Source organism: Spodoptera frugiperda, chromosome 26 (genome assembly GCF_023101765.2).
Source record: "Spodoptera frugiperda isolate SF20-4 chromosome 26, AGI-APGP_CSIRO_Sfru_2.0, whole genome shotgun sequence".
In the NCBI taxonomy this organism is placed as follows: domain Eukaryota; kingdom Metazoa; phylum Arthropoda; class Insecta; order Lepidoptera; family Noctuidae; genus Spodoptera; species Spodoptera frugiperda.
In genome coordinates this window covers 2,127,744-2,145,616 of record NC_064237.1, presented here as the reverse complement: position 1 = coordinate 2,145,616, position 17,873 = coordinate 2,127,744, and the positions used below count along the sequence as shown (strand labels likewise).

At 36.5% G+C, this 17,873-nt stretch overlaps 1 protein-coding gene and 1 long non-coding RNA gene across 6 annotated transcripts in view; one reads left to right on the top strand and one right to left on the bottom strand.

Moving 5' to 3' along the window:
• Window positions 1-17,873, top strand: part of LOC118264131 (protein tweety-like) — a 76,267-nt gene that overhangs the window by 42,885 nt on the left and 15,509 nt on the right. For 4 of the 5 annotated variants that reach the window (XM_050704707.1, XM_050704706.1, XM_050704703.1 and 1 more), the window contains one exon: window positions 16,446-16,525. The gene's annotated coding sequence lies outside the window, so the exon portion shown is untranslated. Of the gene's footprint in view, window positions 1-9,908; window positions 10,280-16,445; window positions 16,526-17,873 lie in introns of those variants that run through there. The other variant, XM_050704705.1, reaches the window with a different exon arrangement.
• On the bottom strand, window positions 3,964-5,082 carry LOC126912473 (uncharacterized). Its single transcript, XR_007707174.1, has 2 exons — window positions 4,836-5,082; window positions 3,964-4,408 (listed from the first exon to the last, which is right to left on the bottom strand). It is a non-coding gene; the product is annotated as an uncharacterized LOC126912473 (long non-coding RNA).

Genomic DNA, 17,873 nt, shown 5'->3' with positions numbered 1-17,873 from the left:
CCGTGACTCACAGGACCCAGTTTTTAGTCTTGACATTATAAGATTTATGGCTCTCGATGTATTTAAAGATGGTTGGGTTTTTATTGTTTCCAAATTAATTAAGCTTATGACGTCATTATTGAGGTATTAAGAACATTTATTGTTTAACAAAAGGTTACGGCTTTTATTTTTTTCGCCTTTGTTTTCTTGGCTTCCACACTTTAGGGTTGTCATTAAAGGTTCTTTTGAAAAGGTTCCATTGTGCGTATTTATGTGACCAGTTGTACAAAAAAAAAAGAAGAATAACTCGAGTTGTATTTGACGATATTTGCTTCTAATCTTTATTTCAATAACATTAAAGTTCTTTTTTCAATCAATTAATATTTTATCAAGTGTTCGCGAATAACTTTTGAATGCAAATTGCTTCCAATGATACCTTACCTGGGTTCATAATGTCGCATATAACTTGGGTCCTATAATTGTTTTGTTATTTCGTCTTGGTATACTTTTTATTTGTTTTAAAGTTCAATTGTTCCTTTATGGAGTTCCATTCAATTGTTTTATTTTTCGTCTGTCGATATACAATGATTTGGCGTACGTGAGACGAATTGTTCAAGATCACTGTCTATATTTGACTCAATTAATTGATGAATTTTACTCTTGTTCATTTTGTTTGAAAATATTTCTAAAACATTTAAAATAAAATTCTCACTGTGTTGGAGAACGTTAGAAAATAGTTGATAGTCCGAGCCATACTTCACCCGCCGTAATATTCCAATAAAACACAGACTAGAAATATTCTCTCGTGCTATTTCGAAATTCAAACTGTCGGCGTGCGCCGTTCCATAGATATTAGTTTATAATGACAGCGGTGGCATTGTGCAAATAAAAAAAAAGAACTGCAGCAAAAGAAAAAATGCATTTATGGTACAACAATGAGAACTTTTTTCGTATAATTGAGTTCTTTGGCGCCGTACTCAATTGTCCGCCTTCGGTGAGTCAGCTCGTATTTCACAGAACGTGACTGTATCCAGACTTTGATAGAAAGTCGGGTAACGGTATTATTGTAAATCGAATTTGACGGCGGAAATATCTTGCATGCGCTACTCTGTCGCCCCAAGGAGACTGATTTATTTTTTTATGTCTGCTAAACTTTGATGAACCTTCATCACGTAGCCTCCATATTTTCTTAATATTTTTTTGCCTTTTTACAATTGTTTTTCTTCAATTTCCATAGAGATATGATCATTTAACTTGGAATGACTTATTACGGATTCCGAGGGGAGAATTCTTCTGCATATAAAATTGGAGTGTTACGTAAAAATATTCGAATACTCGACGGATATTCCTGAAGGATATTTTCTCTTATTGCTTATAAATCACGATCGTAAATATAATGGAGGTCGAATGTCTTCATTCTTTTTTATTTATTAGAGCTAGGTCCTCCGAGCCGGATAGACGTTCGATTTAAAAATAATCAAGAGAAGAATGGGCGGGCTTTGGGTCCATAAAAATGTAAATTTGAAAATATTACGGGAATATTTTATTGTGATTTTTGCTGCTCAAGGAACTTCGTATTAAAAAATATAGTTTCTGTTCCGAGTGTAACCTATTAATCTCGTTGTTAAGATCTAGATAATGATTTTTACGATTTGCGTAGGACGATACAATACGTTTTATGACCTGAACAAAATCGTTAAAGTTTTTATTTCAACCGGATTTAGTTTTGAGAACGATAAAATAACACTAAAAAAGGTTGACATTAAATTGGTGCTTTGTTTCTTTTAGTTTTTTTGAAGGGACCTTTTAATTATGATGCGTTTTGTACGATACGTTACTGCAATCTTTAAATAAATTATTTGAATTGTTAGTTTATTTTTAATTTTCGGCAACTTTGATCTGGTGATTATAATTAATGCGTTTAATTTTGCTTTTATGTGACTACTTCTGCATTCTTTTAGAAATAACAGGAAATCCTACCAATATCGTAACTATGAAACTTTGTGACTATGGATGTTTGTTTTGTTATTCTTTCACACAAAAACTACCAAAGGGATCGGAATGAAATTTGGAATAAGGATAGTGATAGATTATAGTCTAGAATTACACATAGGCTCCTTTTATTCCACGGAAACACGAGTGAAACCGCTAGCAGAAGCTAGTAATAAATATTATCGTCACATACAATAGACACTTGTCTCTAGACACTCGTCTATTGTATGTAACTGTGTATGTCTGTGTCATCAAACAATCTTTTAAGTAGCCGCCACTGATTAACTTATTCTAAACATGTTTGTTCTTTGAAAGAAACCGGTAAATGGCTTACTGTGTAAGCTAATAATGAGCTTATGTTAGTCGTCATAAACATATGATAAATGAATGTGTCTAATCTTCAATGTTTCAATGCAAACAATGTTGTTTGAACTCGCCTGTCTAAGGTCGATGTAACTTTAATACTTACGGTTCAAAATGCAAGCGAAGCGTAGGATTCTTATTGATTTTGTATCTTCTCTTCATACTTGTAGGTGGGTGCTGCTCACAGAACATATAAAGAGAGTAGAAATGAAATAGTTCCTGATTTGTATCAGAACGCGTGTCGCCGTTTCTCCCACCCTTTAATTTCACTACAAGCAAGAGACCAATGTCTGAGCGGATTACCCCCACAAATAAATAACACACATTTAAATCTCGAATTTGCTATTGGTTGTCACACAAACGCAATGACTGCATTTGACGTACACTCTAACACGCATAAAAACTCATGTATGCTAGGGCGAGAGAAAGGTCGATTGTTGATATCGATAAAATTTAAGTAATCTTGTTTTTGTTTTACAAGTATTGTTGAATATTGTGAAATTGTATTCATGCGAAATAGAAACCAAGTAATAAAAGTAAAATAAAAAAAAATACATAACTGAATTTTAAAACCACTTTTATTACTCTTAAATCAGTAAAAAAATTAAATCATAGGCACTTTTGAACGTCAAAGCAAATATAATAATATTAATAACGTCTGTCTGTCGGTCAGCCCTCTAGTGAAGTTATTTGCTCGTTCCAAAGTGTAGATTCCTATGGAGAAGAACGAAGATCTGTTCATTCGATCTTTTTCAATCAGATTCACAATACAATTCTTGATTACATTGCTTTTCTTTGCATCGATTGCTTCAACTATCTGAGAACAATGTAAAACTAATATTCAGTCAAAGCGAGAGAAAAAAACCTTAAGAACAACAAAATTAATACAGTCTGGAGCTGACCAGTCCCAGTTGACAGCGCTCGTTCACCAACATGGCACGTACACCAGCACCGTCCAACTCAACCATGTTGCAGGGAATCGAACGATCCAATGCCCGTGCCACCGCCAATGAGACCTTTGAGTGAGCATGACAACTCTAAGCTGACACAAATGCATTCTACTAGTCTAATTTAATGACAATGCCAGATCCTGCCCCACTTAATTTCATCAATGTACAAGAAATGTAAAATTAATCAATATTATGCAATGAAAATAAGACGTTTGGTTACTTAATTATTATCCTGATAAAGTTGCGGATAAAAATTGGAAATAAAAAGAATTTAAAACCCAAGGCCTGCTTCCTGTATTATATATATATATATCGCGACCATCTGCGTTTCTTAGTACGCTTGCAAAAGGAACACAAAGAGTCATTCAATAAAAAAAGGATTTATTAATGTCATGTGTACGGATTTTAATATGAATTTGGTATAAATACATACTGTTAGTTAATTTATTTTTTTATAATATATATTATAATGAATGCATATTCTAATTATTATTTCGTGTTTGAACGTTAGTGATTAGATGTAACGAAACGTCATTGGCGTGCGTGTGTCAGTTACGTCCAAAAAGTCATTATTTGACATTCGCTCTGTCTGTTCTGTTTACATTGTTGTTTCGTTATGACTATGAATTAAAAGTAGGATTACTAAAGGTGATATTGGTGATGAAATTCCTTCCTTCCATAGCTAAACCCCCTATGATAGCATTGTAATAATATAAAGCACTTAATTTAATTATTTCTACCATTATAACTGCAATTAATCTAAACTGGTACTTAACCTAAATGTAATATTTTGTTCTTAGATTTATATAGAAACCGCAAGCTCTAAAGGCTTTTAATCATGTTTTTAGTTATCACTAATAGAGCAGCAATTGAATGCTACATTTGGCATGCCTGTACAATATATTTTTTGGTGGGGCAAAGCTCTATAGAGATTCTGGCATTGTCATTTTAGCTAATTACAGGGCTCTCACATTTACAATAAATTTGAATAAAGTACAGAACACATTGAAATAACATGGTTATAGTTATATTTATAACGAAATATGCTACATTTAGTAGGAATCCAATTAATTCTACCAGTTGTGTCAATCCACAATTTTCTTACACCTGGATCTGTTGGAAACCTAAAACATAATATTAAAATAAATCATATGTCACATTCTATATAAAAAAAAAAAAAACATAAAACTCACTCAAAATCTATATTACTAATTAGTCGTAATAAATAATACTTATTATTTTAATTATAAAGTGTGCTATTGATTATAATAGACTGTATCATAGTAACAATCGACATTGATTACAAATTTGCCCAACACTATCGATGTCATAGATTTTGAAGGAAATGAACTTTTGTTTCGGTACTCGGGACTCTCGCGATGGACGTAATACATTGCGCGATTTTTCACGTAGTGCAAGATTGTACTCATCTATCGCAAGCAATGTATTACTATTAGTCTGCTTGCGATTATATCGTTTTTGTCTATAAATTTCATAATGCTAATGTTATAATTACAAATATCACAATAATTTTTATGTTTTTGGACTTACCGGTGAAAAGAAATTCCTTCTCGTGCTATGCTACACACCTGGCTTCTTTTCCGACACGTTATAATAGCGCAAGACGGCATAATATAATATTTTTTGCGGAGATACGTACGCTGTCAAAACATGACAGCGATTGCTAGCCGGTAAGTATGAACATTTGAGCGTTACGACAGCGGTATGCACGTTCGTTCGCACCCTCGGCGCGCGTGGCCCGCCCACAAGGCCAATCCAGTCTCTTTCTTTTATCCATGGTGCTGCTGTAGATATTTTCTATTGTGTCTTACTGATTTGTTTCTAAACTGTCTTAGAGTGCGAATAGGAACTGTATTTTTAAATGAGCGTTGATCGTTTACCATTTGACCCGTCTGCTTGTTTACCAACTATTCCATAAAGCAAAAAAACTGTTAGGAGATGTGTTAACGTTGCATCCAATAGAAAAAGAAAGGAATATAGCTAGATAAAGAGAGAAGATTAAAGTCTTTTTCTTATCCGTTTCTAACAAATCAACACTCACGTGATGCATGCAAATAAAAATGATAATCACAAACATTTCTACAAACACAAGGTCGAAATTGCTTTATTTGGTCCTTTCTCACATCCCGTTTTAGTCCTATCGTCAGGGCGGTCCTTATCTGCTGTATGTAGGGCTAGCCAATAAACAAGTTGGTTTATTGGACGCTTCAGATCTCCAACATGTCGTGTGGAGAATGCTTCTCTTGGTCCTTGAGTCTTGAGTCTGCCAGATGTAAGAGCTAAGGATAAACAGATGTTACTTGTGAAGTTGTGACTGGTCCTACAGCAAGTCAACCTATCCTTTATGCAGTTATTCGATTTTCAGATTTATTGTTTTGATTCAAAGTTGAATATCCAATGAAATATGTTGATCGATTGGTACCGGTTGATCTGCTTGTATAAAAGGACCAATTCAAATCAATCGATGGTCCTATGGGTTTACCATTTTTTATTTTTTGTTAGGTATAAAAACGTCAGGATTATTCAATCACTAGGGATTAAATAGGCTTGACAGTCCCATACGATTTATGTGTTCGGTGTTGGGTAGGTGCCAATTTTGACACTTTTATGCTATGTATTGATTTTTATTGATTGAAGAATGAGTGGAGTTAGGTTTGATAGTGGCTTAAAGAGATGATTGGATATAGTTTTTTGTAGGACACCAGTTAATAGACGGTAAAATGAAGATAAAGGTTTTAAAAAATACTTTTCACAACAACATTGTAGTCAGTAAAGCTGAGCAAATACAGTTGCGACAATCCAAAACGTTATAATTACGAATGAATGAACAATAGCACTAACTATCAGCACTTTCTCTTCTACAAGATACCTCCACAATGGTCCCATTTCTATCCGCTCTCTAATAAGGGCACGTCAATTAAACGCTCTCGTACACACATTAAGCTACACAAAACCAGTATAAACTGACCGGCCATTGTACGCTAAAATCGTACAAAACGAGACCATGATAAACTGGTCGATGTGTAGCAGTGTGTACACATTCATATCTAATGACTCAACCAGCCAATAAGACCCCGTGCTTTAAACATTCATTATGCTATTGAAACGGTTTCACAGGTCTTGTTATAGTGGCGTTGTTAATTTGTATCCGATTTACGTTGAACTGTGGTGTTCGGGAATCTTGTTTTGGATTTATGGTTGGTTTTGTACGTGTTACTTATAATCTAGATGTCGTGTTGCTAGACTGATGTATTATTTCTAAATAAGTTATTGTCATTTCGAGAATATTTTTTTTTACTGATGTAATTAAAATAAATTAACGTTATTTTTAGTATTAAATAAGTAGGTTAGTTACCTATCCCTTATGAAGAAACAAATAAAAGATCTCTAATATACACAAACTATAAAGAAATAGAGACATTTCTAGCAAATGTTAATTGTCTTATGTGTACGCTAGTCGGGGCGGGTCAAGTTACGGTGGTCGCCGGAGAGGTAATGCCGGGCCGGGGCTCAGCGCGCAGCCTCCGCTGTATCGAGCGGCCGCGCCTACCCCACGTGCTCCATTCACCGGCACTCCAACACCACCACGTGTGATCCACCATACTATCGGCAAAATAGGCCGTACTACAAATAAAAATAGTTTCGCCTTTTTGTGCACTTTACCACACGATGCAAACAATGTGTAGCGTACTCTTTACTCAGCAAAACATACGGTTGGATAAATGAATATGCATCGTAACATTTAAATCATAAAGTTTAATTCAGTTTTCAATCTAAATTCGGAGCTTTACTGAACGAAGGTAACTGTATTGCGGTTTATAAAATTGCGCATTCAGTCCCACGTTGGGCGCCAACTCGTATTACGTATTAATGGCGCCCAAACATGGGTCTTAATTGAAACTGAAAGGATGGGTTATTGTACATAATTGATGCGTGTATTAAAATCTTTATTAAATTATAAATTATTATTTGTACAGCGCACCGCTTTAAGCAAAATAAATCTGGGGATTATAACGCATTAACAAAAAGTTAAGTGCTAATTCTTTACTTACAACGTAAATCCTATTATAGTAATACGCATGCGCCTAACCATTAAAAAGGCGGACGGATATTAATTTTCGCGGCTCTTGATAAAATATTAGCGGCATTTCTTAATTAGACCCTCGGTCTTTCTTTTCACGGTATTATTAGCGGGTCGTTACACTGCAAAAAATAACTGGATGGAGTATTCATGGAATATTTTAGATAATTCCTCGAGAGATGTAACGAAATTAAGGTATAAATATGTAAGCACCACATACAATGATGGAGCGGCTTCGTGAACACATCCCGAATGATCCCAAGCAAACATACGGTCACACACGTGCTCTCCAGGTTACGTCAAAAGTTTATGGTGTCAATGTTAAGCGACCTTCTCCCAATATTGTGTCTGCCCTTTTTATAAATGAAGACTTTTTACGTCCGAAAATTATTCTGCCTTTGATCTCTGGTCTAAATTTAGTTTTTAATATAGAATCTGTTTGAGAGTTGAGTGTTTAAAAATGTCTCCGTTTTTGCATTGTATTAAAGTGGACTGATATAGTTTTTCATTTAATATTAAAACTATTACATTTTTATCGTTGACTTTCGACTTTATTTCGTTTCATTAAGCATCATGTTTTTGGTGCTGTGATTTTTGTAATAATTTTCATTTTTCAGTCAGTCAGAATCATACGAATCCATAAAAACGTAACACAATACAAGAGTTTATTCACCTGGCTGTTTATTATCCATCTACTAGTTTACGAATGATGTCATTCAAATCTTCTAGAGAACTAGGTTTATGAGGGCGGTTTCTCAGGATCTTAACACCTTAATGGTTTCATTAGACAGTTTGTTTTCTAGACGCGACACAGAATCTGGTCAGGTAATTCAATTAGATACCGCCTCGAGCCTTGAATACGCATTAAAATTTGATTGGGAACTTCCTCGCGGGCAGAACTGGGTTAGAACAGTCCGTTGCTGGGCGTATAAATTGAGCTCTTAGGCCGACCGGATTGGCGACGGCTAACAAGACAATTGATTTATAATTAGATTATTGGCAGTGCGTTGTGATTTCCTTCGGGAGTCCTCTTGGACGGCTTTTTAACAGAGGGTGAGATTTTATTCATTTTAAGTGAACTTTGAAGTATTGTACACTGTATTGAATATGACTCTTCGATAGATAATTTTATGGTATTGACCTTGTAGAGGTCATGAGTTGTCTGACGTTTTAAACAGTTCACTTTAGTCGGCTATGGCTTTTAACTTAAAGCATTACCGAAATGTAATCCTCTAACCTATTTACTCTATTACGGATCAGAAGCGGCGTATTGATTTGGTTTCGGTTAAATTAAATTGAACCTGCAATGCAGTCAGGGATGTCTATAGGATGAAAGTAAGACGTGGAAATAAAATCAATTTGTTACGTCGCCGCAGCGGATGGTTGCGAGACATAAAAAACAAACTCCTTTACAGCGGCAAGCGAGGGCAGGCCTATAGAAGACTCATAATGTAAAGATGCTTTTACTCTTATTCTTAAAACGGTACGTATTATATTATTCATCGCACTTGGTACGTATAATAAATGACTGTTGTACGAACGAATCGAGATGTAAAATGACTTTGAATTTTTACGCGGGTCCCGTCGGTTTGTTCCTATGAATATTCGCTGTCCGTTTAATTTTGCACGCTCTCCAACCCACAGTTTTTGGTACTCGAGGTATTGTTAGACATTTTCTCCTTACATGTTTCTACAGTTACTGTTACCTTGTTCAAGTAAAGGAACTCTATCTACGTGGTTATTTTTTTGGAAGAAACTTGAATACTGATTATATTTTAGTTTAAGGATAACAACATTATTTTAGCTATTGCTCTTTCTTTGACATTATTTGGCTAGAATCATCTGGAATTAAGTAGAACACCGTTTACATGTCGAATTAATACTTCGCAATGTACAGAGAATGAGGTAACCGAAACTTGGCATCGTACAAAGTTCCACAGGCGTCCGGTGGCCGGTGCCCGGATATTCGCCGGCTGGCGTCCGGATATCGGATGGACGTTATCTAGCGAGTGTCCGTCATCTGTCCACTACAACGATTCTGTTAATCCATTAACTGAGTACATTAGTGCGATGAGCTTGTACACTGATGAGTTTGTACGTTTTTCAATTGCTCTTAGTCTACCTCCCGTGCTAGTGGTATTGCAGTGAGTCATGTGGGATCTATTGTGTTTTAGCTTTTAATTTTCACTCGTGTGTGTCCTGGTTGCATTAATTACTTTACCCAAGTCACGTGATGAACTGTTTCGTTTTATTCAATTAAACCCTAAACATTTCAGTCCATTACATTAAGCATTCCGGCTAAGTGCATTTTTGCCTTTATCTACAACATGCTACATTAAAATAGAACTGAACAAAAAGTAGGCATGCTAAATGTTTTGTTTTGCTGTTCTATTTATGTTGGTGTTTTGCGTCACGCATTATCGACCGCTACAAAGCCACCCACCGCACTGGGAAATCCTGTAATGAATCATCTCTCCTGCTTCCTACGTTTGATCGACGTTAGTTTCATCTTGGACTTTGAAAGTGTAGTTACATTATACATAATTCAATTGTGTACAATATATTCCTTACCGTTTTGAATTGAGCAACTTGCTAACGAAGTTCTGTGTCTAGCTTTCTATAGATCAGTGTAAGGCGTTTGCAGTAGGTGCGCGAGTTATGCAGTTGAGGTGGTGATGTATGAAATTGTTTACAAGATACGCTGGTTCCTATTCCAAGTCGGAGAGGACGTATTTGTGCCCCGTGTTACACAGCTCAGTGAATACAGGAATGCAGTGCTCGTTAGAGGTGTTCGAGTGATGAGTGCGGTAATATCTCTGTCTGCCTGAAGTGACTAACTTGATAGTGATCCGCTGTGGTTAAATAAGGTGTAGTGCTGATATTTTTTGTTAAGGTAAGGAATTAAGTGATGGTGAAAATTTAGTGTATTTTTTAAATCGAAATTAACGTCGTCTCTATCCTAAAACTTCGCTTTTAACAAATCTAAATGTTTAATGTCTGTACAATGTTCGTTTGCAATAAAGGCACAGTCCTTTTAAGTAGGTAGCCAGACAGTAACCTATGTTAATTCGGAAAGATTTATGATCATGAGACCACCACAATTGGCCGTATACTTGAATCAATCTAATAATCATGTTTCACGAGCCACAACACGTACGCATTGCTATTAAAGACACGTGTGCAGAATCACAATAGCCAAATAGCTACAATGGTCTCACAATAGGCGTCCCGTGGTCTGTCGTGTTCCTGATAGCTTTGTATGTGGCCGTCCGTGTATTGATGTCGCCAAACCATTTGTGATGCATAAAACTGACATACGACCACTTCGAGTGGACAACTTGTTTCACTATGACAAGATATCATTCCAGAGCAATGACAAATGGCCAGCCAACAACTACACAACCATAAAGTGACTCGAGTGCTTGTTTTCCACTTGAACTTTTCAGTGATATTTGGTCAGCAAATTGCGAAATGAATTCCACATTTTCATGCTGGCTTTCGTGGTAAAAAGTTTCAGTTTGCCGTCAGGTGCTTGGAAACTTTGATTAAACGTATTATGCTAATTTGTGTTGTGATTTAAAGTTACATATATTTACAGAAAACGTAACGAAGTAAAGCTGGCAATTTATATTGCTATTACCTTTTAATACTCGGGTCGTGCCAAGTGCACTTCAACATCGTGAGTCCCTCTCCTGAGATACGTCATAGAGGCGCTTCACGGCGGCTGTTTTGATAGCATTTCATTTGGCAGAGTTGGCTCCGTACCAACTCTAGGGTCACGTTGCCAAATGTGTCTGGGAGTAAATTTTCACACTTTATAAGACAGCTCATGCAGTATGTCAGTTTACAACTTTGCGCCCGTTTCCTAGTCAAGTTTTACGTTGTTCGCAATTTGTGTACTTGGCCAGTGGAGTCCGCCTGTGAGTTTACGATACTCCGAGTAATGGTCGAGTTTATGACAGCAATCAAGTGACCACAATCAACTCAAGTGGTAATTTATCGAACGTCGGTATATTGAAATTACTTTGCTTTGTGTTTCCTTAAAATTTTCAACGTCACCGATGAATGCTATCGCAATGTAACGATCCCAGCAATGGAACATGACGAGATTCAGACAGCAGATACGGTGGAAATTGTGACTTTTGAAATGATTGTCTTGCTCCAACTGTGATGCGTTGTTTAGATAAGGCTGAATAATGAAGAAGCATTTAAAGTAACAGCGGGACTTCATGTTTTAGAGCGTTCTTTGGATGGCAAAATAGTTGACGAAATTATTCGTCTGTAAAAACAAGCTTCAAAGGCTTGCAGAATGAACTTCAACCACGAAGAGGCTAAAGTTGTAAAGAAGTTTGAAGAACAAAGTTCACGTAACAGTGAGCGATCAGTCACACTGTATCATTGTCCGGTAGAAAGTTCTGGAGACAATAGCTTGTAAAAGTGATAATTATCTCTCGCAATAGCCGGCACTGATTGATTGCGTGCGCCTGCTATACAAAAGGTTAATGTAAGCATTGTTTGGTAATAATGTGCGGTGACAACCCACGAGTCCCATGTTTCTTTTCTGGATACCTAAAATATGTTTAGTGTTTCAAAAGAGAGCTAATAATAGCTAGTCGAATTTTACATGATTTTATTAATGTTTCCAACCTTTTGTAATGCATAATTTAGTGTTGACGTCAGAATACGCCTACTTCTCAGTAACCTTTAACCTAGACATTGTTCGAAAGTATCAACACCCCTCCAAAAATGTTCATTCTTCTTGCTCATCCCAAGTCTAAAGATTACATTCTTTCCTTAACATAAATCTCGGTCCACAGGAAAAGGTAACAATGCTTTGAAATATTGAACTCCAAGATCTTAAAAGATAACAGAATCATACACAAGGTTTAACGAAGTTCATTTCTATTTTTACACTGTGGAAATTGCCAATTTGTCAATGCTAAAGACTTTTCTTTCGTTCCCTCCCGTTCCTCGTTATCGAGCACTTTTCCGGTGTCGAGCGTTAATACAGGTTTTTTATGCTTCGATATCAAAGTTATTTCACTTTTCATATTTAATATTTATTTGCGATTCAGATCATTTCACACGGTTCGTACTTTTGAATGAAATGGAATGTAAATAAGGTGATATTGCGTATTTTACTTTGGCAAGTTTTCTTTCTGATACTTGCTGAAGTTACTATTCCCTTTTAATTATTAGTTATTCCTTTTAGTTACAGATTTTTAGAACAACTACAGTCTTTAATGTCTCATTTTACCCAGTGTAGCGTGTAGTTTAATACACCACATTGCACATGTGGAAACCTGAGATTGTGTGATCTAATAGGCCAGAACATATCGATTTGCCCACTTTAGTGTTGCATCTGGTGATGACACGCTGTCGACTCGTGTACACTAAACTCGAACAACTTTGAATCAAGTTGCCTTACCTTAGTACCCACAAAACCGAGCATTCGAGATCAAGTAACGGTACGCATGGTGCAATATCCCATTCTATATTTGGTATGCTTATACCACTTGCACTCGTTTACTATGGCTAATTTTGGCCAGCCAGATTATCGTGATCTTAGAAAAAAGTTGTATTCAAATTGTAAACTCTATTCCGATTCTAATAAGAGCCATGTCATCTTGTTTTCGTGTTATCTAAGCGACTTTCGAAGCTTTAGTGAGTCATCGTTCTTGTACAATGCACGACCTCTTTTCTCGTTCAAAGCATGCATTAAGCTGTCGATCTCGACTAATTTCGTCGAATATATCTATGGAGCACACAATATGGATGTCTATTCAATTGACACCAAACACCAGATGTTCCAATTTTTACAGTTCGTTTTCTGGGAACAATGCGCGGATATTCGCCATTAGTTACGCGTTTTGGAACGGGACATTGATTAGTTCCGAGATTCACATTAATGTAACACGTTGTACTAACTGCACTTATGTCCCAAACTCAAGGTTATCTGTTTGATTGTTGTTGATGTTGATGTTTATTGCGTGAATCAAAATTTGGATGTGTTTGCTGATGGTCATCAACTATCTTAATAGAACTTCACGGATCTAATTTAAAAACATATTCCAGAACGAAACATACTATTAGTGACAAGCGCGTTAAATTAAAAATATGTTTCTCTTAAATAAAATCTCTTCGCTTCGATTTATTGCATTGGCTTGGCAACATCGTTTGATGTTGATAACATTATTACTGCGTCGTCGTGACTTCGTGAGTCTGTATAATAGGTCAATATCGATTGGATAATAATGCACAGTTATTGTTTCATTCGCTTCAAGCCCTGCCTTAGTACTTCTTTACTGGAATGCAATAATTCCCATAGTTATATTAACTACGCTTTCATTTTTCTAGAGGCGCAGGCTGACGTGGACTTGAACTTCCACGATTTTTTTGCTGTTTTTACCGTAATTCGTGTCCTTTTTAATATCTATTTACTTTTAGGGAGTCCGATGTTAATATATCTGTAACTTAAATCCTTCATTTGTGTTTTGTTGGTATAGGTCGTATAGGATCATCAAGATAAATGCCATTCATATCTCGTAATGTTTCTTTATCAAACTCTAAACAAAGTGATACAAAGCAAAAATGTGTTATTTCTTCGTAATTTTTATCATGTTTCAGTTTGACGAACTTCGCGGTAAAGTTACTGATATATTTTTATATCTGTGGGCAATCGTAAAGCCCCTGGAAGTGCTGATAGCCGTGACTTATCAGGTTATTCACCTATTGGTTTAGTTACCTAACACCATGCAATTTATAATGGAGAATAAATAGAACAAAAACAGGAATAACTTCAATTTACCCTGGGACTAGCAGAATAGGAAACTAGTGCATATATGAATGAATAAATGAGTTTTATGAACTTTTGTAACAATGTGTCGGCGTGAGCACTCGTCCTTATGTTTGCAATAAAACTTTACGAGGCCTTACACGCGACTAGCGCTTTCTATCGATCTAGTTTAAGTGCTCCTAACTTTTCGCATAGCACTGCGTTAGTTATATTTAGAAACAGATAAAACTTAAGTGTCTCCCTTAGAATACGTTCTTCAAAGCAATGAATAGCAAATCAAGTAGGAAACAACGTTGTAGTGGATTTGGCACGAGATTACGCCCACACGGTTCTTGCGGAGACGGTAAAGACTTTCCTAAATATACTGCTATTTTGCGAGACGAAAAGATCTTCTAGAGATTTGACCCATGTAGATTTAAAAATGGATTAACCGTCAAGCAACCGGATTTTAAAGATGTAATAACAAGGATATCACATTGACACAACATAATTAGTATCACCAAGCCACAAAAAACAAACCAGTTCCGTTGTATAAGACTATCGTTAATTGGATAATGGTCCAGAAGTTCTCACACGGTGCAAATGGACAGATGAGGTATGTCAACCATGTTGTCGTTGAGATTGCACCGGTCCTACATGGGAATGTGGAACAAGTTGGAAAAAAAGAAGCTCTTCAAGTCAAGAAGTCGAGAAACTTGTATGAGTCACAGGATCAGCTTTCGATACGGTCTAGGTCACGTTATTAAGCGATTGGCAGTACCTAGAAACTATTAGCATGGCCAATGGCCCATGTTATGACTCTATAGTTAGTAAAATGTTCAATAAAAATTGGGGGGTTTCCGTATATGTTTCGAGAACGGTTCCACTTAATCTGGGTATTAATGGCATTGTCTAGCTGTAATTAATGGTTAGAATCTTAAGAAATTCAATTATTCTGGAAAATAAATTGTATTCTGAAGTCGATTTCGTTACCCAGTAGTGAGTGAGAAATCAGCCATATATGGAATGGCCGATCCTTTATACTATGGTGCATAGTTGCACACTGGCCGTCACTGAATTGGAATGTAAAATACGAAATAATGCTGGGCGCGGTATAAGCACGAATTTGTTGATTCATACTAAAATCACACACAGATCTTAAGAGAATAATAAAAAGATTCGCTTAATGTTTATCATCATGTCCTTACTTCATTTCATGCAAGGCTTTTTATTCTAGAAAGTTAAGTAAAGAAAGCTTTCTACAACAGTCTCCAATCTTCCCATAGCACATTAGATTATAATTAAAAGCGGCTTGAGCAAACAGTTCAATGGTACCGCGCACTTCTCTCAATTGTCTGTAATTCGTTGCGTGACACCGCTCAGCGTGGCTCGTAATGTCCCCTTTATTATGATTTTAATGCTACCACTGACGTCTCGTCTGTTTCATTGACGGGGATAGTAAAAAGTTTTTGTGTATTCCGAGATTGGGGATCGTCTATGTCTGTGTAATAATTTGCAGTTTGTTTTATATTTTGTGAAACAAATACGAGATTTGCGCTTTTGTGAGCCTGTAGGATACCGTATTTTACGACTTTGCCATCTACTATAAAAATCGAGATATTCGTGACCACAAAATTGTTTGTGTCTAACAACAACGTACTGATTTATCTCCAACACAAAATCCTGTCTGGTACCGCAACACTATCCTAGATCACTCGTTTATTCCTAGTTTATACAGTGTCTAGTTATCTGAGAAATGTGAGCGAATGCATTGCGAGATAATTTTAATGGTAGCGATAACACCACATTGTAGGAACAACGGGCCGTAGTTGGCGCATTTAATGGGAACCAGCGGCCACACACTGCGTGTGGTCGGACTGTTTGGACCGCGCACACCAATATGTTGTGATGTACCGTGCATACGCCTGTTACGTATTTCATTCTGATTGTTTTCCAATGTCACGGTGAAGCTTTGAGGTTATCTACAAGCTTCTTGTTACCATCTACGTTCAGGAAATTAATGGCGTCGGTTCGTTTTCTTTGGTAAACAGTGTCTGAACTGATTGATAGCACAAAGTGTAATGTTTTGTCTACGTCTACAGCAAGCTGTGTCTTTGCACTGTTTTATGTTTATGGACGTCCAGTATTATCACACGATCTTATAACGCGATGAACCATTTGTATACATTTTCCTTATTCTCGTTTCTATCTCTAGAAATAAAGTCTTTCTCTACTGTATTCCGCAGTATCCCATAAATTAATTCTGTCCCATCGTTTGTTGCAGATGTCCTTGCGGTGAAAGTGAAGTACCATCGGTCGGAGCCACCATGGCGTCGTAGACAAAGATCCTGATAGATAGCTGCGGTAAGTACCAGCACCTACGTACCTATCTATGTATAGTATGTACACTTATATCCGTCCTACGCGGGAGACGTAGGGAAGACAAGACGACATCAATTTCAGTCTACCGCCCGTCCAAGCGAAAATAACTCGTAACGTAAAACAAAAGAGATTATAATCCTTTGTAATGTCGCTCGTACAGTTCGTGTCAGAAAAGTTTGTGCACATATCAAAAGTTTGCCTGGAAAATTCTGTCTCGTGAAGGCATTCCGTTTCGTAATATGAGTGGGTACAATATGTCTCTGATATTATTGTTTGTCTTATAAGATAGTCTGTCTTCTAGCTTCGTTTTGAATGTTAATGTGGTTCTTTGACCTGAGTTTGACAAAAACGCTTCAGTTATTTCTTCAATATTGTAGTGTTTGCAATGTATGTTATATTCTTCAGAATGTGCTACCAGCGTAACTGTCTGAATACCGACCTCGATACCTCGGGTTCAAATACAGGATACGTTTAGAAAGGAAACTGCTTGATATTTATCATCTTGCGTTTGAAATACACCAGAATCTCTAGCCAAATGCCAATTTAGTGCTTGTCCACCGAGGGAATAGAAAAATCAATGGATAGGGATGACACTGACATGTGTGTCAAAATCTACATCAATCCCATATAATTTAGTTATTTACTCTCTTTGTAGATAAGCGCTAAATGCGATTGGCTACAAGCTCAGAAGAGAAAAACAGACGTGATATTTATTATGTTCTTTTCCATTTATACTACAAGTTCTCGGTAAATGCCCTAGTTGTTCCATGTTGTTCCATTAAGTGCAACTTAAGTCCTGACGTCTCAGGAACGTGACGTCTCCGTCGCACTAAAGATTAACAAGAATTCTCTTTTAAAAAGATTAATGTTATATAGGTATTTTATGTTATCTGTGGCAAGTTGGCCACTTATGAGAGTGGAAACTTATCATGATCTTCGTTTATTTTTATCTTGAAATTCTTCTTTTGGATACCTACTACTACTTCTTTAGGTAGTATGTCGAACGTATACTTTTTATTTTGTTTTTCACATCTTCCACTGTGAATCCTTCAATTTCCATACCAAAGCACAGATTTTGCAAAGCAGTTTGGCGCATAGCTTTGTTTTTATAATTTTCTGATGTTATGTCCCATAAACACGGATTATCTCTGTATATAGAGACAAATTTTATAGTTTCGTCTTCAGATAACTTCTTCACCATTGTTAAATCCTTTTTCTTCGCAAAAAAAGTCCGCAAAAACAACCAACACGTGTGTACTTCGTCAGCACTGGAATGGCACTGGATTGGCCGTCTACATTATTCCAGTTGCACTGGATTGATCGCACTGGA